At 35.6% G+C, this 27,204-nt stretch overlaps 1 protein-coding gene and 1 pseudogene across 2 annotated transcripts in view; one reads left to right on the forward strand and one right to left on the reverse strand.

Annotated features, from left to right (window-relative positions):
• HS2ST1 (heparan sulfate 2-O-sulfotransferase 1) overlaps positions 1-27,204 on the reverse strand; it is a 160,816-nt gene that overhangs the window by 36,763 nt on the left and 96,849 nt on the right. The gene's annotated exons all lie outside the window — the stretch shown is intronic.
• On the forward strand, positions 2,266-17,528 carry LOC144216636 (histone H2A.Z pseudogene; annotated as a pseudogene).

Genomic DNA, 27,204 nt, shown 5'->3' on the forward strand with positions numbered 1-27,204 from the left:
ACTCAGCACGGAACCCAACACAGGGCTCGATTCCACACTATGAAATCATGACCCTAGTTGAAATAGAGTTGAATACTCAACTGACTGAGCCACTCAGGCAACCCTGTGGATTTTTTGTTTTTTACAGTGATAAAACTCTAGCCAGACCATGAAACTAACATGTAAAAATTAATCATTGATCTTGGTTCATCATGTGTACTAAATCAGATGCACTGTATATTGAACACAATTTTTAAAAATTTCTATAAAAACATGCAAATATGGGAGTCACTACTTTCCCCATTCAAATAATATATTTATATGCACTTTCTATTTTTCAAGTGTTTTTACTTTGCTTTAACAAACAGGATAATCAGTAACACAGTGTTATGCCTAAATATAAAAAGATAAAAATCATATGGAAAACTAAAAGGACTTTTATTAGTAATGTTTGTTTATAAAATCGAATCTCACTTAGTTGAATAATAACGATAATAGCTGTTGATGGTAAAATAGGATCTCTTTCCACCTGTGACAAACATAAAACTGGTAAGGGTGTTTGCAATATAGCCATATTCTTTACTTACTAAGTAACTGACAGTTCCAAGTCTTTTTTTTTTATTTTTATCAAAGATGTTCTGCATCTAGTTAGTACAGCTTCTTCTGAGACTCTCTTAAATCAGTGGGGAAGCTTTATTAGTTACAGCACATTTGTAGGGCACTCAGAGAATACAGGCAGTATATTTAAAATACCTATGGTGTTTTTTGAAGGAATGTTTTTTCATGTTTGAGTAATGAACTAGAGAGAATCTGCTATGCAAGCTATTTCAGAACCCCCACAAAACGTCTTACGTACAAACAATATGGGGACAGCCCGAGAGTCATAAAATTACAGGTGGGCCAGGTACCACTGGCACTAATGCGTCCGCCCAACTGCCCAAAGATAGACACAAAGCTTTATGGCAATTCCAGTTCTTCAAGGCTCCTGTGAAAGGTGGCGTAGACCTCAGCTCAATGAACCTTTCCATGTGGCAGATTATCAACAAACTCAAGTCTTTTAAAAGACTATTCATAACAGCACTAATTCCCTATTCCTGCATTGACAGGGCATTAAAGGCCTTATTTAGTGCAAAAAGATAATGATCAAGCTAAATATAAAACATTATAGCTGCATTAAAAACACCAAACTAAATCCTACACGGCACTAGAGTCACAAAGATGTATATACATCAGGCTACAGAAAAACTGATGAAAACAGAACTGAAGATTTTTTAAAACACCATATCATATTGTTTAACGACGATTGTTTTAAACATTACGGTTGTTTGGGGAAACACCTTTCTCTTTGAACATGTAATTAAATGTTCAATGTACTAAATAACCTACACATTTATAGAGAAATAAGAGAAATGGTAGGGAAATAAGTTTTGTGGTTTATACAAATTAAAGGACTCATGAATATATATCTGTCTCTCCCTGCCACAGCTCAATTCTGCAAGGGTCTCAGCAGAAAATAAATACTTCATACAGGCTCCTACCATGTAGTATTTCTGTACTGTGGGTTGCAGATTAGGACTTCAGGGAAAAAGAAATAGCAGAAGGAAAGAGCAATCCATTGCCTTGATTTAAGTAGTGAAACTTCTGCATGTTAAAGTAAAAACTATATAGTTAGACAACAGGTAAATAATAAAAGGCAAAGAACGCGAAGAAAAAAATTACCAAGTTTTAATATTTATAACAAAAAACATAGAAATTGGCAATGACATCATTAAAACTTCAGTACATAGGGGCGCCTGGGTGGCTCAGTCGGTTGAGCACCGACTTCGGCTCAGGTCATGATCTNACAACCCTGTGGATTTTTTATTTTTTACAGAGATAAAACTCTAGCCAGACCATGAAACTAACATGTAAAAATTAATCATTGATCTTGGTTCATCATGTGTACTAAATCAGATGCACTGTATATTGAACACAATTTTTNCTTCAGTACATAATAAGCTAAGGGTGCTTATAAGAGTTTCAACTACATATGCATGATAGGGCAGAGTAAAAGTATTAGTGGCATTATGATTTTTCTGGGTCATGGACTCCTTTGAGAATATGTAGAAGACCGTGGACACCCTCTCTCCAGAAAGACAGACTGGTACATTTTAGGAAGAGGGGGGTGGTCTATGATCCCACGGTAACTACTCCTAAAAAAGAAAAAAAGAGAAATAAAAATTCCCCAAATAGCAAGNTGTAGGCAAAGAGAAATCATTGAAGAAACTGGCAGTGTCTGTCTGAGAAATGTCTGTAGGTGAGGATGCCCGGGCACAAAACGTGACCTGTCAGGACCCCATGGCAAGTATCCCTGTGGCACAGCCAGATAAGCGGGGCTCTACGAGCATGAGGCATCAAATATCTGACTTGAGGTGGATCCTCAGCACTTTCTAGGAACAAATCCTGAATTGTGTAAATTCCCAAGCACTGTTATGAAGTATAATTTATTCCCCACAAAATGTGTACACTATGCAAAGTAGGAAGCGACAAAGCTGCACACAANCTTCAGCAGCACTCCCTGTAAACGTACTGTCCAACCACACACTACCTGATCTGCGTGGATGGAGTATTTGGCAATCACTATAAGTCAAAGTGGTCGTCTGATTGTATATATCATTTTCTCAAGAATATTTTTAGCTTGGATCACTCTCCTTGAATTCAATCACCATGGGAACTGACAAAATAAATCTCTATATGAAAAGCTGAAGGCTGGACACTGAACACTGGCAAGTGCTCTTTATGTGGTTTCCAGGCAGTCAACAAGGGGTGCCTGTGCTATCATTAAAACTTAGAAGTTTCAGTAGATCATCCTATAACAAAAGAAGTGACAGCACCTTTCACTTTAAGGGAGATGGAGTAGACTCCCTATTCTTCCCACTATGTAAAACTAAAAACCCTGTATATACACATAAAATAACCACAAGACTCTAAAAAGTAGAGGGAAAGTTCCTCTACAAAATCCTACAGCTACCATGACATTTAATAATGAAAAACTGAAACTGAATACTTTCCTTCTAATATCAGAAACAAGGCATAAGGTATAGTCTCATTAATTTTATTTAAACTAGTGTTAGCAGATCTAGCTAATGCATTAAAGCAAAATAAAAAAGACCCACAACAAGAGCAGCAACATACAGATAGAAAAAGAGATAAAACTAATCCTATTTGAAGATAGTATAATTTTTTATGAAGACAATCACAAGGAAATCTACGAAGAAAACAAAACAATTCTAGAATAAGTGAGGTCAGCCAAGTTCCAGGATACAAGATAAAAATACAAAATCCAATGTATTTCTATACTAGAAATAAACCTATAGACACAAAAATGAAAATTACAATATCATCTATAATCACACAAAAAATACCCAGTTGTAAGTCTAACAAAACAGATACAGGACTTATATGTAAAAATAAAGGCTGAAAACGCTCAAAACTTGTTATAAGATGTGAATCTACACATTCTATCTCAATGAACTACAGGAAGGACAAACTCAAAAGAGATCCACAGTGACACATTAAATCAAATGGTTAAAAGCCAAAGCCAAAGTGAGAATTTTGAAAGCAGCAAGAAAAAAAAAACTGCTATAAGATTAATTGTATGTTTTGGTCTACTTGATCGTGCCCTGTAAGTTCCTAAGGCTCTGATCACTGTTCTTCACTAGTTTTACTTTTCACTCCTCTGACTATAATGTTAAATGATCTTTCTTTATGTTCACTGATGAAAACTGAAAATAGGAATACATGGCTTAAGAAATCTGTAAAAACATGGAGGATGTTTTGAGATGTACTATCTTGGGAAAGCTCAAGAAAAGATAAAAAGCATATTAGCTCGAGTCCCCATTTTCTCTCAAAGTATTCATTTCAAGTGATTGAGATGCATAAAGAATCAAGTCTTCAAATGGGTTTACCTATGATTAAGTATAATATTTCATATTTTAAAAATAGGTACTTGCCAGAAAAAAGTTAATTCTATAATATTATCATTCTGTATTTAACTGTGTAGTCGACTCCTTCCTAAAATAGAAACGAACTCTCAGACAACCAGTCAAATGTGGAGCACAGGCTCCGGAGCCACATTAACATGGGAATAGTATCCTGACATCAGTATTCAGCTGGTGGTCAATTTGACACTCAGTTTCCTCATCTAGATGGCAATAATAATGGTGCCTCTTAGGGTTTTTTTTAAGAATCAAAACATAAGAATGCATATAAAACACTCACCACAGAGCATGCACAGAACCAATGATGCATATGAAGCATTTAAAATACATAATGAGAACTCCATGTTAGCTACTACCAATATTATTTCATATAGGCGATTAGTGTATTTCTCAGATTAATTAAAAAAGGTTGTAACATTTAAGAATTTCACTTTTAATTTGTGTAATAACTGTAAAATCTATAATCAAGTTTAGCAAGTACATTAAGTAAAATATAACTCATATTCGTCTTAGTAACCTAACAACAAAAAGCATTATATTCGTGGTTATTGGATTGATAGGATATTTAATAGCTACCTTAATTTTCATATCTAATCATCTCAAGAGCATTAACCAATATATTTTTAGTGGCAGTTCATCAGTGAGATTAAGTTTGGAAAGAAAATTTGATTTTTGTAATGATTAATTTTCTTTAATGTTAAGAATTAATGTATAATTAATGCACAAGCATAATCTATATGTAAAACATGGCCTAGGAAAAGTCACTGCATATAGAGGCATTCAATAAGTACTTGTTAAATTAAAAATAAATGAGTGTTTTATAAACTGTTGAGTTTATAGGTGCTTTTGTTTTTAATATTAATGAACTCATATAAGATTTTGTGAGTACTTGCTTATTTTTGGTAATTTTTAAAAGTGAAGTTCTTTTTTATAAAATGTTTTTATTTATTTCTGAGAGAGAGAGAGAGAGAGAGAGAGAGACAGCATGAGCAGGGGAGGGTCAGAGAGAGAGGGAGACACAGAATCTGAAGCAGGCTCCAGGCTCTGTGCTAGCTGCCAGCACAAAGCCCGACACAGGGCTCGAACCCATGAACTGTGAGATCATGACCTGAGCTGAAGTTGGACGCTTAACTGACTGAGCCAGGCAGGCACCCCTAAAAGTGAAGTTCTTATAACAAAATTAATCATTTCAAAGTCAACAATTCAGTGGCATTTAGCACATTCACAATGTGGGTAACCAACCATCCTATCTAGTTCCAAAATGCTTTCTTCACCTTGTAGGAAAAACGATACCCATTAAGTATTTCTCTCTCCATTATCGCCTGGCAACTACCAATCTGTGTTGTGTCTATGGCTTTAGTTCTTCTGGATGTTTCATTATGCAATATCGAGATAAAAATCAACAAATATTATCTATATCCAAAAATTAGTAAGCTAGTAGTGAAAATTTTAGAGTAATTTTTTTATGTAAACACTAAACTATCTAAGTGCTCATTTCAACTTTAAGTCTCCTAAGTGCTACTGTTTTCCCTCCTAACTTTAAGATTTCCTTTCTCTTATACATTCAAGGGGAAATGTAAACTTACTCATGCAGACACATACTGATTGTGAAGAAAAGTACTCACATGGGCAAAGCACTTGATTAGATATTTCTCCAAAGATACACAAATGACCAACAAACACATGAAAAAATGCTCAACACATCATTAGTCTTTAGGGAAATGCAAATCACAACCAGTTTACACCCCCCAGGATAGCTGTAATTAAACCAAACCATCCAACCAACCAACCAACAAGGATGTGGAGAAATTGGAACCTTCGTGCACTGCTAGTAGACATGTAAAATGGTGTGATGATGGAAAAGGGCTTGGAGGCACACAATACTGCATGGTGCATTTAGGCCCTAAAAGTGGTTCTTGATAAGCTTAGAATATGGCAAAAGGGCTAAGGGCAAGGTAAAATATGAGACCGACAAGTGGGCAGAGGCCAAACAATAGTGTCTTCATCACCACATTGGGANAAGGATGTGGAGAAAGTGGAACCTTCGTGCACTGCTAGTAGACATGTAAAATGGTGTGATGATGGAAAAGGGCTTGGAGGCACACAATACTGCATGGTGCATTTAGGCCCTAAAAGTGGTTCTTGATAAGCTTAGAATATGGCAAAAGGGCTAAGGGCAAGGTAAAATATGAGACCGACAAGTGGGCAGAGGCCAAACAATAGTGTCTTCATCACCACATTGGGAATATGAACTTTTAAGTCAGCAGTTCTCACAGTTACTGATCTTGGAACTTCTTTATATACCTAAAAAATTGAGGCCTTCAGAGTTTTTGTTCATGGGGGTTATATCTCTCATTATCTTGGTAGAAATAAAAATCATAAACTTAAAATATTAATCCATTTAAACATAACAATGACATATGTTAGAATAAATGACATATTTTTGTGTTTTTCCAAAACAACAAAAAAATTAGTAAAGGCTTTTTATATTTTTTGCACATTTTAAAAAAATGTTTGGCTTAAAGAAAGAAAAGTGGATTCTTATACCTGCTTCTCCATTCAAAATGTAAACATATTCTTTGGATTCAAGTCTATGAAGAAAATCAGACTCCTATACATACAGAGTTGAAAAAGGAGTGTTTTAATCACTTTTGCAAACAATTGGTAATATTCTTTGACACCACATTAAAACTCACCAAGTGTTGGTTTCTTAAAGGTTAATTGCAATGTGATATAAAACCATATTGATAAACTTTTCATACATTGTTATATTACCTTATACTGTCACTTGGAAAATACTGGCTTATGGCATTCTGTAGATCTTCTAAATGTTATCACATTTAATTATACAATCCCCCTGACCCCCGGCAAAAAAATCACATTCATTATAATCACCACCATTCTCATAAGAAAAGTCTTTAAGTACTGGTAAGCTGTCATGTTTGTGGTGACAGCCACAGGTTTGTCAAATTTTATAATAGCAATAAATACTGTCCGTTGGTTTTCCTTGAAGTGACAAGTTCACTTTGTTTGTTTCTGAGAAAATGTCTGCCAACTACCCAAGTCTGAATACACAGTTTATTTGTTGGTTTTTCTTTCAAGTAAAAACTGTTCTATGAAAAAGTGGCTTCTTAAGCTTACAATCCAAACAATCAACAGAACTGCTTTTCTTCAAGACAACCATTGTACTTTGGTATGCAGAAGCGCTTGGTATATTTTCCATTTTATCACAGAATATTAAAAATACACACATACTAAATAGTCAGGATTTAATAAGGTTAATGGTTTTGACTGCTTTGTAAAGGACACTGTTATATGAAAATTGGCTTTGTTTTACAACTATGAATCAAGGTGGTAAAGAATACAAAGATTAATAGTACAATCCAGTGTCACGACTGCTTTTGTACCATGAGCATAAATGGCAACTAGTGAAATAGGCAATTAACAGCTCAGAATTATTATGGGAATAGTTGTGGACTACTTTGTGAACTCCCTGAAAGGGTCTTGAGAACTCTTGATACCCATGGATCATACTTTGAGAACTTCTTTGCAAGCAATGGAGAGATATTTTTGAAGAGTTTTAAGTAACAGCCCATACAAGACCTCCACAATGCAAGGTTCCATGAGGCATCACTTTATAGAGGGATACCCCTGAAGTTGACTATTAATCATCTCAAGACATAATGGAGACTAAGACCCAAAGGAAAGCAGTTGCAATACAGATGAAGACTGGGAACCCAGAAGAGGTTAAGGCTTTTCTCTAAGCTTCTATACTGAGGAGGAGGATGGTACCTTTCTCAGAGTTTGAAAATTAGGAATAGGAAGAAAAGCAACTGGGGTAGAAGAAAGGAATTGAAGACATTTGGGAATCTACATTGAAGTTCAAACTGAGAAATCCAATATGTAGGGGGTATGCTGAAGAGTCTATTCCATAAGGGCTTTTATTTCGAGCTTATATAAGAATACTACCAAGTCTGACAGGTGTGGAAAACAGAATAGAGAAAGCACAATAGCAGAAAAGATGTGGACTAGAGAGTGTAATGTGGCATCTGTTCTCTCCCAGCCCCATGGACAGCCATATACCCAACTGTTTGAGCTGTTGGAGAAAGGAAATACAGGATGATGATAAAGGAATTGTTTTTATTTTTTTTTTAAGTTTAGGTTATTTTGAGAGAAAGAGCATAAGAGAGAGAGAATCCCAAGCAGGCTCTGCACTATCAGAGCAGAGCCCGGTGCAGGGCTCGAACTCCTAAACCGTGAGATCACCACCTGAGCTGAAACCAAAAGTCAGACGCTTAACCCACTGGGCTACCCAGGCGCCCCAAGGAGCTGTTTTGTTAATGAAGGGCTTTGTAATACAGAGGGGTGCTATTTTAAGGAAATAATAAGGACTAGAACACATAAAATTTCAATCATTTACCATAACAGAAGCTTAGTTCTTATTCAAGTACCAGTGTGAGTGTTCCAGACTGGTAGATGGCCTTTTATACAATGATTCAAGGAGTCAGCTTCCTTCCTTCTTGTAACTTTGACATTCCTCCAAGAACTCAAAGTATTTTGCATCTAGTTAGCAGATGTGGGAAGACAGAATGGAGAAAACACAGTAATTTCCCAACTATACTGGCAAACACCAGTCATATGGCTATCCCTAGCTGCAGGGGTGGTGGTACAAAATTGAGCCTTGGGTGGGCAGTTGCTTCCTAGCAATAAAGACATACTATGAGAGGGAAAGCATGAATAGTTGTATAGTCGGCCACCTCCCCACAAAAGCACATGAATCAGATTCACAAGTGATAAAGTATGACATGGATCAAGAAGGATGTAAGAATTTTCTCTATTTCTATATGGAACATAGCATCAATCTTGGCACCATGAGGGCTCTACTTTCTGATGTTTCCTCTTGGGGAAGCAGCAGAGACAATGAAGCTTGATTGGAGATGGCTGTTCCGTTTACAAAAAGTAGATAGGGCAAATGCTTGCAGACAGAGTGGATTTTACCTTTTTTTTTTTTCCCCCTTAACGCATCTGAGACACCTCTGGAAGATTTCCAGAAATTTCAGAATGGCATTTTAGGAGAATAAGGTCCTGCACAAATATCTGGGATCAACACCATGTGAGGACTATTACTAACTCTGATTCCATAAACGTTCACAAGGCTAGCCTAAAGAAAACTTGGATTATGAGTTTTAGACAGAGGTGCCTATGGAACGTCCAGTCAATAATGTGTAGGTTGCTGAAGACATACAACTCAGGAGAAATTTCAGAAGTAAAGACAGAACTTTAGGAATCACAACACAAAGGCAGCAGCTGATGTCAAGGGGGCGAATGAGATCATGAAGATAAAGGAGAGTTAAAAATAAGGAGCATCAAAACAGTATTTTAAAACCATCAGCCTTTGATATAAAGATGTGTTTTACTAACACTACCTATAATATATGTGCAATACAACCCAAACCTTAGAATATTAGTGCAAAATCATGTGTTTACCTGTTTACCTACTAATAAACACCATGTTTCTGACCACACTGTCCACTTTTAAATACCCATATTTAGCTCACTTTAACAGGTAAAGCAAGTATAAGAGCTGTATCCTTGGCTTCACATCTGACTAATGTGCTTTTGGAACACCTTGTTTTTGAAAAAATTTAAAAATGTTTATTGATTTATTTTGAGAGACGGCATGAGCAAGCACAGGAGTTGCAGACAGAGGGAGTGAGAATCCCAAGCAGGCTTCATGCCGTCAGCACAGAGTGCAACGTGGGGCTCAAACCTATAAACCATGAGATTATGACCTGAGCCAAAACCAAGAGTCAGCCACTTAACCAACGGAGCCACCCAGGCGCCCCTGGAATGCTTTCTGCTAGCTTGATGAGTTTTGTAATTCAGAAAGCATAATTTGGGCCTTATTACTATAGGATGCACTTCATTAAAATAAATCTCTGCTAGCATTCTCTTTTAAAGTAAAAATAAAGATACAGTAATATGAAAGATGTGAAAGTAGAAAGTTAAGTTATTCAGGGAAGACAACAATTGTTCCTAAAATGTAAACACTGGAGGTAAGTTACAATAGAAGGAACTCAATTATATGTAAATTTTATAATTCAGCTAAGATATTAATTTTAATATTAAACCGGCAGGAAGATTCAGAGATTTCCTCCAATTTTAGTGTAAGTCCAAACTGCCATTTAAATAGATGTGCTTTGATTACTGAATACCAAAGCAGGAAAACTAAAGCATTTTCAAAATCAAGAAAGAAATGCCAATACTGTCTTCAAAGCTGAATTATTTTCACACTTCAACAACCGCACCTGGTGCTCCATTGACTAGTAAGTAAAAAGAATAAGGAAGTAACTTGGATTCAACTCCAGCTGGGTTTGGAGATCATTAACTAAAACCTAATGCAACAGCTGTTTGAAAATTAGAATTCGTTATGCTGAAAACTTGCCATTATTTCACTAAAGCTTGGTATACGTCATACTGTAAAGGAGTGATTTTGAGTTTGAGCATATACCAGAATGTCTTGCAGGATTTGCAAAATAGAGATTCCTGCTGTCCTATCTTCTCCAGTTAACTAATCCTCAGGGCTCAAGAAATTTGCATTTCTATCAAGTTCCCAGGTGATGCTGGTATGATGGTCCAGGAACCGAGAAATCATGTTATATAGCGTATTTCTTTTGGTTTCTGAAAAAACAGTTGTAGAATATCCTCTTTTCTATGTAAAAAGCCCACAGGTATTCCCATTAATTTGGAATTTACAGTAATTTTTGAAATACTTTAGATCTGTGAAAAATAATGCTACTCTACTTCATGGTATAAACTAGTTGGAAGGCAAGGGGCGGCTGGGTGGCTCAGTCCCTGACCATGGGACTCGTGATTTTGGCTCAGGTCATGATCTCACAGTTCGTGGTTTTAAGCTCCATGTTGGGATTTGCACTGACAACGTGGGGCCTGCTTGGGATCCTCTCTCTCCCTCTCTCTGCCATTCCCGTTTGTGCTCTCTCTCTCAAAATACACTTGAAAGAAAGAAAGAAAAGAAAGAAAAGAAAGGAAAGAAAGAAAGAAAGAAAGAAAGNATCAAAATAAACGAACGAATGAACGAACGAAAGAAAGAAAGAAAGAAAGAAACTAGTTGTAAGGGTATTCCAGTCAAGATACTCTTTAACGGATGGGACTGATTCTTCTGGCCTAAGTGCATGTCCCACCTCCCTCAATGCTCCCCACCAACCATTAGGTCTCCTAAGGCTGGGCAGGTCCCTCCTTCAAGGATACTATAACCATCACTGTGGGAGGCATATAGAGAAATATTTAAAGTGTTCTTGAGAATAAATTGTTACCAAACCAAATGAAATGCAACATTTATTTATTCTGATTGACCTTCACTGCCCCCATCCTTTTAGTTTGAAATAAGTTTTGGATACAACCACAAATTCAAAAACCATGTTAAAGGATTCATTTTGCAGGATTCTACTATATATAAAGAAATTCTGATGAAATAATGGTTTCCAGTCTTAGTTTGCTAAAATATCAACTGAAGTTCACATGGACATCGGCCATTGTCATTTTAATATATTAATAACAAAGAGTTTTGATATTTTTTATATCTTATAATGTCATATCTTCTGAGGTATAGTTACATTATAGCTTTTTAGATGGAATCATGCTTTAAATGGGTCTTTATTTTTGGGTGTTTGTGTTTTATTTACTTTTTCTTTCATAGTTTATTGTCAAGTTGGTTTCCATATAACACCCAGTGCTCATTCCAACAAGTGCCCTCCTCTGTGCCTATCACCCCCCTTCCCCTCTACCCCACCNATGGATTCTGTTGAGATTTCACTGTAGAGTATCATGTCACCTGTGAAAAGTGAAAGTTTGACTTCTTCTCTACCAATTCTGATGCCTTTTATTTCCTTTTGTTGTCTGATGGCTGATGCTAGGACTTCCAGCACTATGTCAAACAACAGTGGTGAGAGTGGACATCCCTGTCGTGTTCCTGATCTCAGAGGAAACTCTCAGTTTTTCCTCATTGAGGATGATGTTAGCTGTGGGCTTCTCATAAATGCCTTTTATGATGTTGAAGCAAGTTCCTTCTATCCCAACTTTCTCGAGCGTCTTTATTAAGAAGGGATGCTGTATTTTGTCAAATGCTTTTTCTCCATCTATCGACAGGATAATATGGTTTTTATCTTTTTCTTTTGTTAATGTGATGTATCACATTTGCGAATATTGAACCAGCCCTGTAACCCAGGGATGAATACCACTTGGTCATGGTGGATAATTCTTTTTTTATGCTGTTGAATTCAATCTGCAAGTAATTTGTTGAGAATTTTTGCATCCATATTCATCAAGGATATTGGCCTGGAGTTCTCTTTTTCTGCTGGGTCTTTGTCTGGTTTGGGAATCAAAGTGATGTTGGCTTTATAGAATGAGTACAGAAGTTTTCCTTCCATTTCTATTTTTGGAATAGCTTGAGAAGAATGGGTATTAACTCTGATTTAAATGTCTGGTAGAATTCCTCAGGGAATCCATCTGTCCCAGGGCTGTTATCTGTTGGGAGAGTTTTGATTTCTTCACTAGTTCTGGGTCTGTTCAGGTTTTCTATCTCTTCCTGTGTGAATTTTGGTAGTATGTGTGTGTTTAGTAATTTGTCCATTTTTTCTAGGTTTTCCAGTTTGTTGGCATATAATTTTTCATAGTATGCCCTGATAATTGCTTGTATTTCTGAGGGATTGGTTGTAATAAATCCATTTTCATTCATGATTTTGTCTATTTGGGTGCTCTCTCTTCTTTCTGAGAGGTCTGGCTAGAGGTGTATCTATTTTGTTTATTTTTTTCAAAAAACCAACTCTTGGTTTCATTGATCTGTTTGACTGTTTTTTTTGGATTCTATATTGTTTACTTCTGCCCTGATTTATATTCTCTCTCTTCTTCTGCTGGGTTTGGGTGCTCTTGTTGCTATCCTTTTAGTTCCTTTAGGTGCGCTGTTAGATTTTGTACTTGTGCTTTTTCTAATTTCTTGAAATAGGCCTGGAGTACAATGTACTTTCCTTTTAGGACTGCCTTTGCTGCATCCCAAAGAGTTTGGATTGTTGTACTTTCATTTTCATTTGTTTCCATATATTTTTAAATTTCTTCTCTAATTGCCTAATTGACCCATTCGTTCTTTAGTAGGATGTTCTTTAACCTCCGTAGTTTTGGAGGTTTTCCAGACTTCTTCCTGTGATTGATTTCAAGTTTCATAGCATTGTGATCTGAAAGTGTGCATGGTATTATCTCAATTCTTTTATATTTATTGAGGGCTGCTTTATGACCCAGTGTGTGATCTACCTTGGAGAATGTGCCATGTGCACTTGAGAAAAAAGTGAATTCCATAATCTCAGGATGTAGAGTTCTAAATATATCTGTCAAATCCATCTGGTCCAATGTGTCATTCAAGTCCATTGTTTCTTTAGCGATTTTCTGTCTAGTTGGTCTACCCAATGCTGCAAGTGGAGTATTAAAGTCCTCTGCTATTAGCACATTCTTATCCATAAGATTGTTTCTGTTTGTGATTGTTTTATGTTTTGGGTGCTCCCAAATTCAGTGCATAGACATTTATATTTGTTAGCTCTTCCTGATGAATAGACCCTGTAATTATTGCATAAGGCCCTTTTTCATCCCTTGTTACTGCCTTTAAAGTCCAGTTTGGTTTTTTTTTGGATCTTTAAAAATCAGTTACAGGTTTTAAAATTCTAGAGAAGTTCATTTTCAAGCGCCAATTTCCACAATTCTCCTACTTTACATTATGTCTTATATAACAAAAAAATCATTATTCAGCATCCTGTTAACTAGAATTCCTTACTAGCTGATGATTCAATGTGCCCTCAGTGCAATGATGATTGGCATTCTCAGTGATTACCAAGATGCAGGAAAATTCTAGGCAATAGTATCAATCAATGAAGACTAACATTTCATCATTTGGATTTTAACACGTGTTTAACTATTGTATTTTAATTATGTAAAAAATAGATAATCCAAGTATTATATGGATAAGATTTTCAAGTAAGTACAACATTCTTTATCTTGTCAAAAAGCAAACATTTCCACACAATACTATTAACGGTCACTTTAATACGTATTTTAAAACAACTTACTAAAAACTGGCTTAATTTATTTTATAGTCATCTTATTCTATTTGAATTAGGCAAACATAAATAAATACATTCTAGTTCCACACTGAGACCAAAGAAATTGTAGAAACTAAAAATATCATAGAATTAATGTGACTTTTTGGCAGGGAAATGGGGTGGAGGGAGAGGAAGCACAAGTTTTAAAAAACTATTTTCTTTCTCAAAAAGAATGGTGATGACCATTATCCAGCACAGAGTAGATATTAAATTTGCTTAATGAAAACAATATGGTATTATTAAATGAAACCGTAGAGAAGGTAGAGTTCTTTACTGAGCAATCCAAGAAAGATCAATTTTAAAAAGGATTGACTTGATGGGATTTGATCCCTAGTAACCTAGCAATTTACACACAGCACAGTCAAAGCTGAAGCTCCAGACATGTCAAGACTGTTTCCTCTGGCTTGATATTCTAGGTGTGTCATACCTAGTCCTCAGGGTTTTTGCCTCTGATGTTGCCAAGACTGTGCGAGCAAAGGCTAAGAAGCAGTTAGAGATTAAAGAGGTCAAATAACCAAGGCAGAACCATGGTTTCCAAGCCTATGATCTAAGAATCATATGGAGAGTTATATTGTCTTAAAATAGATTTCAGGTGATAGGCCTGGGGAAATACTGGGATTGAGTATTTTTATAAAGCTCCCAATGTGATAGAAGATGCTGGGTGACCTAAAGACTATACCAACAGGAGTCATTACAAAGCATACGAGAAAAACAAAGGAACCAGGCTAATATATTTTTGTTAATTTTGGTTTATGACCCTCTAAGTAACATTCACCATTTTACCCTTATAAAACAAACATATTATGGAAGAGTTCTCTATAGCACAATTTCTCATCTCTGAAGACCATCTGATTTCTAAAACAGTCCCATCTTGTTCTTAATTTTGTGTGTGTATTTTGGGGGCAGGGGGTGGTTGAAGATAAACTGGAAATAATAAATCTAAATTAAACAAAGTGGTCTTAAGGACAATTAAAATTTAGGAACAAGGTTTGGGCACCTGGGTGGCTCAGTCAATTAAGCATTTGACTCTTAAGTTTTGGCTCACATCATGATCTCACAGTTCATGAGTTCAAGCCCTGTTTCAGGCTCCATACTGAGAGTGAAGAGCCTGCTTGGGGTTCTCTCTCTCTCTCTCTCTCTCTCTCTCTCCCCCCAAATAAAGAAATAAACTTAAAAAAGATTTAGGAACAAGGTTACCTGATGGGACCTACCAAATAATTCAATTGCTAAATATTTATTTATAATTATAAAAGCTGATATTTGTGTATTAAGAACAAATAATTTATAAACTACAATGAAAAGGCAAAGATTGTCAAAATGGATTAAAAAAAGCTAGATTCAACTATATCCTGCCTACAAGCAACCCACCTTAAAGAAACAAATGACAAAAGAAAAAGGATGGAAAAAACAGTTATCATGTTAACGAAAATCAAAAGAAAGCTAGAGTGATATTAATAACATGGATTTCAGAAGAAAGAGCATTGCTAGAGAAAAAAGGTTTTTACTAATTTATAATAAAGGGGTCAATTTATCATGCAGACATAATGACCTTAGAAAAGCGGTACATCTGTAAGTCTCAAAATACAGAAATAAAAGACTCACAAAAATATAGACAAATCCACAAGTATAATTGGTTATTTCACCGTTATGCTCCCAATAATTGACACCACAAGTAGACAGAAAACCAGTAATGACTGAAAACCTGAACAATACTATCAACTAATTAACAATCTGGTATTTACAGAACACTCCAGCCAGAATGCAGATACACATTCTTTTCAAGTACACCTGGAACTTTTAAGAAGATAGACCATATTTATGGGGCGCCTGGGTGGCTTAGTCGGTTAAGCNAAAAGATAGACAATATTTTGTCTTAAAAACAAAGCTTGATAAATTTAAAAGAATTCAAATCAAATGAAGTATGTTCTCTGACTACAATGGAATTAAATTAACAAAATAACAGAAAAGACATTCGAAAAGTCCACAAATATTTGAACTAAACAGCATGCTTCATGTAACCCAAAGGACAAAGAGAACACCAAAAAGAAAATTAGACAAACATTTTGAACCTAATAAAACTTAAATATACCGAAGCATAAAGCAGTGCTTACAGGGAAACTTAACATACCATAGTAAAAAAGAAGGAAGATCAGGAGTGCTTGGGTGGTTAAGCATCTGACTCTTGATTTTAGCTCAGATCACAATCTTATAGTTTGTAGGATTGAGCCCTGTATTGATTGGGCTGTGTGTTGACAGTGTGGAGCCTGGTTAGGAATCTCTCTCCCTCTCTCTCTGCCCCCCGCCACTTGCTCTCTCTCAAAATAAATAAATAAACCTAAAAAAAAATTTTTTTTAAAAGGAAGGTCTAATATCAATGAACTAAGCTTTGTCCTAAGGAACTTGAAAAAAAAAAGAGTAAATAAAAGCAGATATCTAACAAAATAGAAAAGATAAAATATAAAAAAATCAGTAAAAACTGACAAGTCTGTAGCCAAACTAGTAAGACAAAAGAAAAGACACAATTTTCAATATCCAGAATAAGAAGTCACTACAAATATAAAGGAATGTTATATATAAACAACTCTATACCAATATATTTGACAACTTAAAAGAAATGGGCCAAATTCTTTGGTAAACAAAAATTAACAAAGCTCACTCAAGTATAGATAACTCAATAATCTTTTATCTATTAAGGGAGTCAAATTTGTAGACTAAAAGCCTTCCCACAAAACAAAGAAACATCTTCCCACAGATAAAACAATAGGCCCAGATTGCTTCACTAGGACATTCTAACAAACATTCAAGAAAAATACCAATTCAGCACAAACTTAAAGAAAACTGAAGAGGAGAAAACACTTCCCAACTCATTCTGTGGAGCCACCATTACTGTGTTACCCCAAATGAGACATATATTACAAAACACTACAGAGTTGGAAGCACAGTGCAATGAAGGACTAGGTGGCAGGATCTTCACAGGCTAACTAGTGCCTTCTCTGCCTTGCTTGTGTGAGCTTCAGCAAAATTGAAATTGCTGGCAGTAAGGCTGGGAAGACTCCTAAGGCCAAGACAAAGGTGGTTTCCCACTGTGGAAAGCCAGCTTGCAGTTCCTGGTGGGCCATGTTCATGGACACCTACAATCCAGGACCACCAGTCTTGTACGAGTGTGCATGGTTGCCTTGGCACATGGCACAGTCATCCTACTGTACATCAGCATAGGGGTTCCTGAATTGGCAGGGAATGCATCAAAAGAATTGAAGTTTAGTGTATTACCCCTCCTCACGTGCAACTTGCTGTTTGTGGAGATGAAGAATTGGACTCTCTCATCAAGGCTACAATAGCTAGTGGTGGCATCATTCAACACATCCACAAATCTTTGACTGGGAAGAAAGAACAGAAGAGTGTTTAAAGGATTCCTTATCATCTCAAGAGTCTAAAGACTTTTAACAGCTGTCCAGTGTTAATGAGTCCAGTGGACTGTGAAAACCACAATTCTGGCTTGTAATTCCATTTGGTCAAGTTGGAAGTTCAGTTTTCCATCCAACCAAATTTCTGCATTCAAGTCTTAACCATGTTTAAGTGTTACTGTGGCTTTAAAAAAGCTATTGATTCTGACTGAAGTAGTGCATTTTTGACTGAGTTGACTGTTTTTAAACAACTGTTTGGATTTTAATTGTGAGACAGAAGTTATAGTAACAAACATTTGGTTCTATACAGGCATTATTTCCATTCCAGTGGATAACGTCAATAAAGATCATATGGGCCATTCCCCCGAAAACACTATAGAACAAATCCCAAACAAACACAGAGGCAAAAATTAACATTTTGTTAAGTGACTACAATACATAAAAGAATAATCATCGTACCCATGTGGGAATTCAAAGTTGGTTTAACATTAGAAAGTCAATGTAATTCATCATATTGACAAGCTAAACAGAAAAACCAAATGATCATCTTAATACATGCAGGGAGGGGCACCTGGGTGGCTCAGTTGGTTAAATGTCCAACTTCAGCTCACGTCATGATCTCAGGGCCTGCGAGTTCAAGATCTGCCTTGGGCTCTGTGCTGACAGCTCAGAGCCTGGAACCTGCTTCAGATTCTGTGTCTCCCTCTCTCTGCCCCTCCCCCACTCACATTGTTTCTCTTTCTCAAAAATAAACAAACATTAAAAAAAGTTTTTTCAAGTCAGTTAAGTGTCAGACTCTGGATTTCAGCTCTGGCCATGATCTCACGGTTCACGAGTTGGAGCCACGAGTCAGTTCGCACTGACAGCGCAAACAGAGCTTACTTGGGATTCTCTCTCTCCCCCTCTCTCTCTGCCCCTCCTCCTCCTGCTACCAGGCTCTTGCATGCGTGCTCTATCTCAAAATAAACAAAACAAAAAAGGTCTGAAAAGGTAATTCCTATGAATCATGTACTTTTTACAGAGTGTTTCATTGAACATATTCTCTAACATACAGTATTATAAAATACAGCCAATTATAATCTATTCACTGATGACTATGGAAATACATAATTTCCAATGAATGACACATTTATCATCTTGATGCTCTAGAAGAACTAAGTAATACACAAGCTCTCTTCATAAGGAAGTTAACTTGAAGGAAAAAGGTTTGTATGTTTAGACGTGTCTGTGGGCAATGCAAGAGAGCACTTTTTCTCTATTTAACACAGCTAATGCCTCTCTCTCCAAAAATATTAAAAGAACGCATGCTTAAAAAGAAAGTGGGCTTTTCATTTTTATTTTAAAAATAATAACTGCTGTGAAAAGTAACTGCAACTCAAAATAGCTTAAAGACTTAAATGTAAGACTTGAAATTGTAAGACTCTTAAAAGAAAACATAGGGGAAAAGCTTCATGACACTGGTCTTGGCAATGATTTCTTAGCTACAACATCAAAAGCACAGGCAACAAAAACAAAAATAGACAATTCAGACTACATCAACCTAAAAAGCTTCTGCACAGCAAAGAAAACAACAGTAAAAAAGTAACATATGGAATGGGAGAGAATATTCGCAAGCTGTATATTTGAAGGAACTCCTATTCGCTCAGGAGCAAAAATACAAAAGCCCAATTAAAAGATGGACAAAGGACTGAATAAACACTTCTCTAAAGACATACAAAGGACCAAGAAGTACAGGAAAAGATGCTCAACATCACTCACCATCAGAGAAATGCAAATCAAATTAACAAAGAAGTATCATCTTATACCTGTTAGGATGAACGTAAGAAAGAAAATAATTAAGTGTTGACGAGAAAATGTGGAGAAACTGGGATCCTTGTCCACTGTTGGTGGAAATGTAGAATGGTATAACCACTACAGAAAATAGTATGGAGATTCCTCAGAAAATTAAACATAGAAGTACATGATCCAGCAATCCTACTTTTGGGTATTTATCCAAAAAACTTGAAATCAGCTTCTTTATATTCTCACATGTTCATTATAGCATGACTCATAATAGCCAAGAGGTAGAAAAAACCTAAATGCTGAAAATAAAGAATAAACACAATGTGGTATATACATACAACAGAATAATATTTAGTCTTGAAAAAAAGAAGGAAATCATGTCAAATACAATATGGATGATTTTGGGAGATGTTATGCTAAATGAAATGAACCAGTCAGAGAGGGCAAATACTGTATGATTCTACTTATTTCAAGTATGTAAAGTATTCAAAAATGATAGAAACAGAAGGTAGAATGGTAGCTACCAGGCGCTGAGAGATGGCAAAATGGGGTACTGTTGTTCGTGCACAATGGTTTCGGTTACGTAAGGCAAAAAGAGTTCCAGAGATCAGGTATACAACAATTATGCTTATAGTTAACAATAATGTACTGTACACCCAAAAATTTGTTAGGAGGGTTAAAAAAAGGCTCAGGATTATTTTTGCCAATTTACTTTTTCCACTGGAAATTTAAAAACAATTTACAATTGTACACAACAGGTATTTTATTAAAATTATAGATTAATTTGAGAGGGAAATAAAGCAATATATTCAAATGGTTCAACTAGAAAGAAGTATTTTTAAAAGCATATGCAACAAAAAGTCTCAAGAGGTCTTGTTCCATCTGCCCAACTTTTCATTCTTCACAATATGTAACCATGTTACTGAAGGTATTAGTTATACCTTCAGAGATCACTTTATGTAAATATGAGCAAAAACAAATACGCACCTCTTTTTGACTTAAATATTAGGATAACATGTACTTTACCTTGCCTTTCTTTTAAAATTTTTCCATATCAAAACATAAAGAACTTCCTTGTTCCTTTTTTTTTTTAAGTGTCACAGCATTTCACTATGTATGGAGATGTACAATAATTTATTCAGTCAATCCTACTGATGGGCATTTAGATGGTTTCTGTTCTTTGCTCATAATAAAAATATTTTGGTATAATCTGGTACATACATCAAGTTATGTAATTTTTCAGATCCTTAAGAACAACAGTAAGAGTGCTAAAGGCTTTAGGTACAGAAACACTTTTTTCTTTTTTACTTTTAAATATTTATTTTTGGGTGAGTGTAAGTGGGGAGGAGGAAAGAGAGAGAGACATAGGATCTGAAGCGGGCTCTGTGCTGATAGCTGACAGCAGTAAGCCCAATGTGGGGCTCAAACTCACGAACTGTGAGATCATGACCCACAGAAGTTGGACACTCTATCAACTGAGCCAACCCCAGAGTCCTGAAACCCTTTTTTCAACAAGTTTGGGTGGCACAACCCTTTAATAAATTTTTTCTCTTATCTATAAAATGGAGGGTCGGGGCTGGATTATATCTCTATGGTCTCTATAATTTTTACTGGACTTTCTATAAATAACATCTGTCACACAATAGTTTTAGTTTTATAAACTTCAATTAATTTTATTGAACTTATTTTTTCCTTTGATATTTAATTAAAATTTTTTTCATGACAGTAACCTTAAAAGTCAATGTTAGAATAATATACAAGAGTAGTTTAATTACTTACATGCGTAATAAGCTTCCAAAATGGCATCCCAAACCCAAAATAAAATGCATGCACTGTTAATTATGTTATGTGCTTAAAATAATGATTTCAGTGGCAGTGATGGACATATACCTCTGTACATTAATTCAACACATTTTATTATTTTCCTTAGCTCACTCCTTAGCAATGAGTCTTAAAATTGAGACTCTACTGAATATGTATTTTTGTGGCCTCTTTCTCATTTAACATTTTATTGGGAGCATGTTTCTTGGTCAGTGTTCAATGAGCAAGACTCATTTGAAGATAACTGCTGGATGTTAACAGCACGGCATATTGTCACAGAGCAGATCAAAGCCACCCAAATCATACAAATGCTTCTGATCTAACCAAACATAATTTGATAACTTTTTCTTCTCTTTTTAAGTAGCCTTCGCACCCAGCAGGGAGCCCAATGCAGTGCTTAAACTCACAGCCCTGAGATTGAGACCTGAGCTGAGATCAAGAGTTGGACACCTAACCAAGTGAGCCACGCAGGCACAGTAAAATGTTTGTCTATTTATAACTAAAGCATCATTGGTTAAAATAAAGTTTATTGACCACTAATCCTAAAGAGCTATTCATTGTCATTCTACTCCTATAAAAGCAACCAGAATCAAATTCTACTAGATGAATTGAACACTGACCAAGAAACAAGCTCCCAATAAAATGTTAAATGAGAAAGAGGCCACAAAAATATATAAGCAGTAGAGTCTCAATTTTAATAAAAATTATACACAGACAAACACAATATGTTGTGAGTAGTACAAACTGGTACAATCACTCTGAGGGCAATTTGGCAATATAAAGATGTGCATCCTGTGCCAAGCAATTTTATTTCTAGGCACCTCTAGAAAAGTATTTGCTCATGTGTACAAAGAAACACGAATAATTATGTCGACAGCTGAACTGCTTAAAATTGGCAAGAAAAAAAAAGATTATTGAGTGTAAAGGCAAGCTGTATACAGACTGATGCATCAGTGTGATAAACATCTCTGCAAATAAAAGATATTTTTTCTGTGGTTATATATATACATGTGAGTAAAACTTGACCAAAAAATAGTAGATAAATACACATCCAACATATAATTACTTATAAAAGTGTGACAGGGGTCAAAATTAGAGATGGTCATCAAAGGGAACGTGAGCTTTATTTGAAATTTCTACATTTAAGAAATAATTTATGTAATCTAAACAATGTCACAATGGCTGAATATCTCGAAGTAATATGCCAACATGTTAATATTTCATAATTCTGATAGAATAGAAGTAATTTATTTATACTTTCCTGTATTCTTTTAATATCTGAACTGTTTTTTAAAAGAAAAAAATGTTTGGAGAGCGAGAGAGCTCACATGGATGAAAGAGTGTGAGCAGGGGAGGGGGCAGATGGAGAGGAAGAGAGACCATCTTAAGCAGAGTCCATGTCCAGCTTGGCGCCCAACATGGGGCTCAATCCCACGACCACAAGATCATGACCTAGGCCAAAACCAAGAGTCAGAGGTTTCACCAACGAGCCACCCAGGTGCCCCAAAAGAAAAATATTGAGTACAACTTATGTACAGATTTATTAGGCTGGAGTATTTTATAATTACAAACATGCAGGGTAACAGAATCACTAGAAAACATTTTAAATTGTGCTTTTCAACAGCAAGATAAAACCACATTAGCAACCTTCAATAGCTGTCTCACATCACAGGGAGACATTTTTCACTTTTGAAGCAAAAGCAAACTATTACCAAGATAGTCCCTATTCAAAATATTCTATAATTAGTAAATATTCAGGTACCTCTTTCACCTGAAAAGGAGCACATTCAAATGACAGAAAAGCAAAAGTTGGGAGCAGATAGGAAAATGTCAGTATCCATGAATGTGAAAAATTAGATAATCAAAGAAATAAATGAAGTTTTATTATTTATTTCATTAGAAGAGGAAAAAAAACCACTTCAATTACCAAAATGTATAGTGTGTCATTTAACAAATACTGTTGGGAAATGATGTGACATATACACGTGAATTTTCCAGATAAATGGAACTCACCCTTTAAAATCAAAACCTTTCAATTTAACCATTCTGATGAAAATCCCTCAAGAAGAATTACATACCCTCTGTGGTTTAAAACACATATATTTTTTAAAAAAATTTTTTAATGTTTATTTTTGAGAGAAAGAGAGTGAGAGAGAGAGAGAGAATGAACAGGGGAGGTGCAGGGAGAGAGGAAGACACAGAATCTGAAGAAGGCTCCAGGCTCAAAGATGTCGGCACAGAACCTGACGTGGGGCTCATACCCACGGACGGTGAGATCATAACCTGAGCCGAAGTCAGACACTTAACCAACTGAGACACCCAAGCGCCCCTACAGCACATATATTGAACATAACCATGATTTTCCTTGAAAGCAACAGGTCAGAATTCATTCATTCACTCAATCATTTAGCAAATTAGATCTGTCTTCAGAGAGCTTGCAATCTAGATATTCTAGTCTTGCTATTAAATAGTCTGATTAAAGTCATTTTACAATTAGCCCAATAATTTAATTAAAATTCTACAAAAATGGAAGTTCTGAAGCACTTTTCCACTTTATTTCAGTATAATCTTCCATTCTTTCCCTAAACAGGTCTTCTGGCCAAACTGTTATGCCCCCATAACCTAGGCCATGTTTTCATATCTTTGAGCCTTTGTTCAATATTCATTCCACTTGGAATATCCTCCCTCCAATTGCTGTCAAAAACCTACTCATCCTTCAAAGCCTATCTCAAATTCCAACTATGACATGAATGGTATTTCTTACTTTCCCAATTGAATCAATGATGGCAAAAATCGAAGATACTCACTTCCCTCAACAACTTGTTTTATTTCCTAAACAACAGGACCAAATTTTAAATCCTTCTGGGAAAAAAGATTTACAGAACAAATATTAATTTATTTCAAACTAATTAGTCATTGAGTCACACTCAGGATCCTCACTTATAAAATATATAATGTCAAACTTACAAACTCATTGTGGAACTTGTAATATATATATGAAGTGTCCGTATAAATGAGGGTTATATAGTAGATGCATAAAAAAGCTGATAAAAAGAATCTACACTACAAGTGGAAAACCAAGTACAGAAACTACTTATAAAATTATCAGGACAATATCCTCCTTTAATAGACAAGTGGGAACATCAGAAAATCTGGGCCATGGAACTCAACTGTGTGGTATCTCTAAGAGAAAAGAGTAACTTGCAACAGGCGCTTCCTTATTTATCTCAGTGCATGAAAACTCTGAATCCTAAAGAAGTTCTTCAAGAAAAAAAAAAAGAACATATTTAAAACAAATGTTTAGAAGTCATGCTTACAATACAAACATATCAATGCTACTGTAAAAAAAAATATATTTAAGGGTATATTAGTTTCCCATTGCTGCCATAATAAATTCCCACAAACTTAGTGGCTCAGAAGAACAGAAACAGGAGAAGTCCTAAAATCAAGGTTTTTAGCAAGGCTGCTTTCTTTCTGGAGGTTCTAGGGTAAAATCCACTCTGTACAAGCTTCTTCTAAACTTCTAAGGGCTCTCTATTCATATCTTGGCTCATGGCCTCTTCCTCTACCTTCCAAGCTAGTATCATAGCCTCTTTAAATATGTGATTAGGACCCCAGATTCTATCTTCTCATCTATTTTTCTGACCCTGACACTTTTGCCTCCCCCTTCTAAGGAATCTTGGAATTACACTGAGATTACCTAGATAATCCAGGATAATCTCTTGATTTTAAAATGCTTGATCATGCCTGAAAGTCTCCTTTGTTATGTAAAGTAACATTCACAGGTTCTGGGGGACTATTATTCAACCTACCACAATAGATATTTTTATCTCTTTACTGTTATAAAGAATACTGACACTTTGATTCAATTTTAAATAATCTTTTAAAAGGAAAAAGCTTACTATAAATTCTTGGTAAAACTGATAGAATTTGAAAGGTATTTTAAAGTTCAAGATTCTTGCAAAAGACTTTGATTTCTTAGAGCCTCACTCTACTAGCTTGACACACAACATCTGCATTTTTGAAAACATAGTTCATTAAGTGATCACACTTACAAACACATTTACAACTTGAGTACAATTTTGGTGAATAATTTAAAATCCCATAATGAAAAGAATTAACAATTGCTTGAAGAATAAAATGATCAATCTATTATTTATTTTCTTCCCTTTGGAATCCAGGAAAACCATACATAATTGTTACCCTTGTTGGCCCTAGATCACAGAAAATGAAGGAAAAAAAAAAAAAAAACCTTAACGGCTCTAGGATAATGATTTTCCAAGTGTACAATATATACTGGTTGTTTCCTGTAATACTAATATTTCCAATCTCAGAGAGTTTGCATTTTGTCATGGACTAATAATTTACTATGACTGTCTTCACTGGTACATTAAGCCACTCTTACAACAAATCCCATTTTTGTTTTAACACTTTAAAACAAATTAAAAGGTAGATAGTCTACTCATTTTTTAGATTTAACCAAGATGAAGAACACTCCCCTCTTAAAAACAGCAAGAGAAAAGCAACTAGTTACAATGAAATCGCCATAAGACTATCATCACCAGAAACTTCATAGGTCAGAAGGGAGTGGCAGAATATACTCAAAATGCTGAAAGAAAAACATTACCAAAAATATCTGACCCATCAAAATTATCACTTGGAACTGAAGGAGACACAAGTTTTCAAGACAAGCAACAGCTAAACAGGTTCATCAATATCAAACTAGCCTTACAAAAACTGTTTTTACTTTAATTAATTAATTTTTTTTATATTAGAAAGAGAGAGAGAGAGAACATAAGCAGGGGAGGGAAGAGGGAGACAGAGAGAATCCTAAGCAGGCTCCATGCTCAGTGCTGAGCCTAAGTGGGGCTTAGCCCCACTCAGTGGGGCTCATTCCTGAGATCATGACCTGAGCCAAAATCAAGAGTCTGATGCTCAACTGAATGGGTCACCCAAGACACACCTTACAAGAAATATTAAAGGGACTTCTTTAAATGGGGGAAAAATTTCAAAGTCCATAAATAAAAATAAGAAAATTATGAAAGAAAATATCTCACTGACAAAGGTAAACATATAGTAAAGATCAACCACCTATATAGCTAGTATGAAGGTTAAAAGATAAAAGTAGCAAAAATATCTAGATCTACAGTAATTAGTCAAGGAATACAGAAAATAAGATGTAAAATATGACACCAAAAACATAAACTGTAGGGGGATGGGAGTAAAAATGTAATGCTTTGAGAATGTGCTTGAACTTAAAAGACTACTAGATAGTAGAATAGACTGCTATATCCATAAAGATGTTATGTACGAGGGGCTCCTGGGTGGCTCAGTCGGTTGAGCATCCGACTTCAGCTCAGGTCATGATCTCATGGTTCATGGGTTTGAGCCCCGCATCGGGCTCTGTGCTGACAGCTAGCTTGGGGCCTGGAGCCTGCTTCAGATTCTGTATCTCCCTCTCTCTCTGATCCTCCCCTGCTCACGCTGTCTCTCTCTCTCTCTCAGGAAAAAAAAAAAAAAGATGTTATATATAAACCTTTTGCTCTCTCTCTCTCTCAGGAAAAAAAAAAAAAAGATGTTATGTATGAACCTCTTGGTAACCACAAATCAAACACCTACAAGAGATACACAAAAAATAAAGGGAAAAGAATATAAACATAACACCAAATCACAAGGGAAGAGAGCAAGAGGAGAAAAAGAAACAGAAAACTACAAAAACAGCCAGAAAACAACTGACAAAATGGCAATGAGTACATAAAGGCACTTCATATTCAAACTGCAGTCTTAGTACTGTAGTTACCATAGGACTCAGCCATTTAACCCTTAGCAGAAAATTCGTATTCCTCTCTAGGAAAGATTCATTACTTATTACCTCTGAACAGCCAATGGAGTTCTTGTAGTTCATTCATCCTGATTTGCCAAATAAATGCCAATAATCCCCTTGAGGAATATTTATGAATGAAATGATAACAATGTCTGAGATATGCTACAGAGGGAGGCGTAATGAAATAAGATGTATGTGAGTTCAAATCGCTGTATCTTGGTGATAAGAATACAGGGATTTATTTAACTATT

Source organism: Crocuta crocuta, unplaced genomic scaffold (assembly GCF_008692635.1).
Source record: "Crocuta crocuta isolate KB4526 unplaced genomic scaffold, BGI_CrCroc_1.0 scaffold48, whole genome shotgun sequence".
Classification (NCBI taxonomy): domain Eukaryota; kingdom Metazoa; phylum Chordata; class Mammalia; order Carnivora; family Hyaenidae; genus Crocuta; species Crocuta crocuta.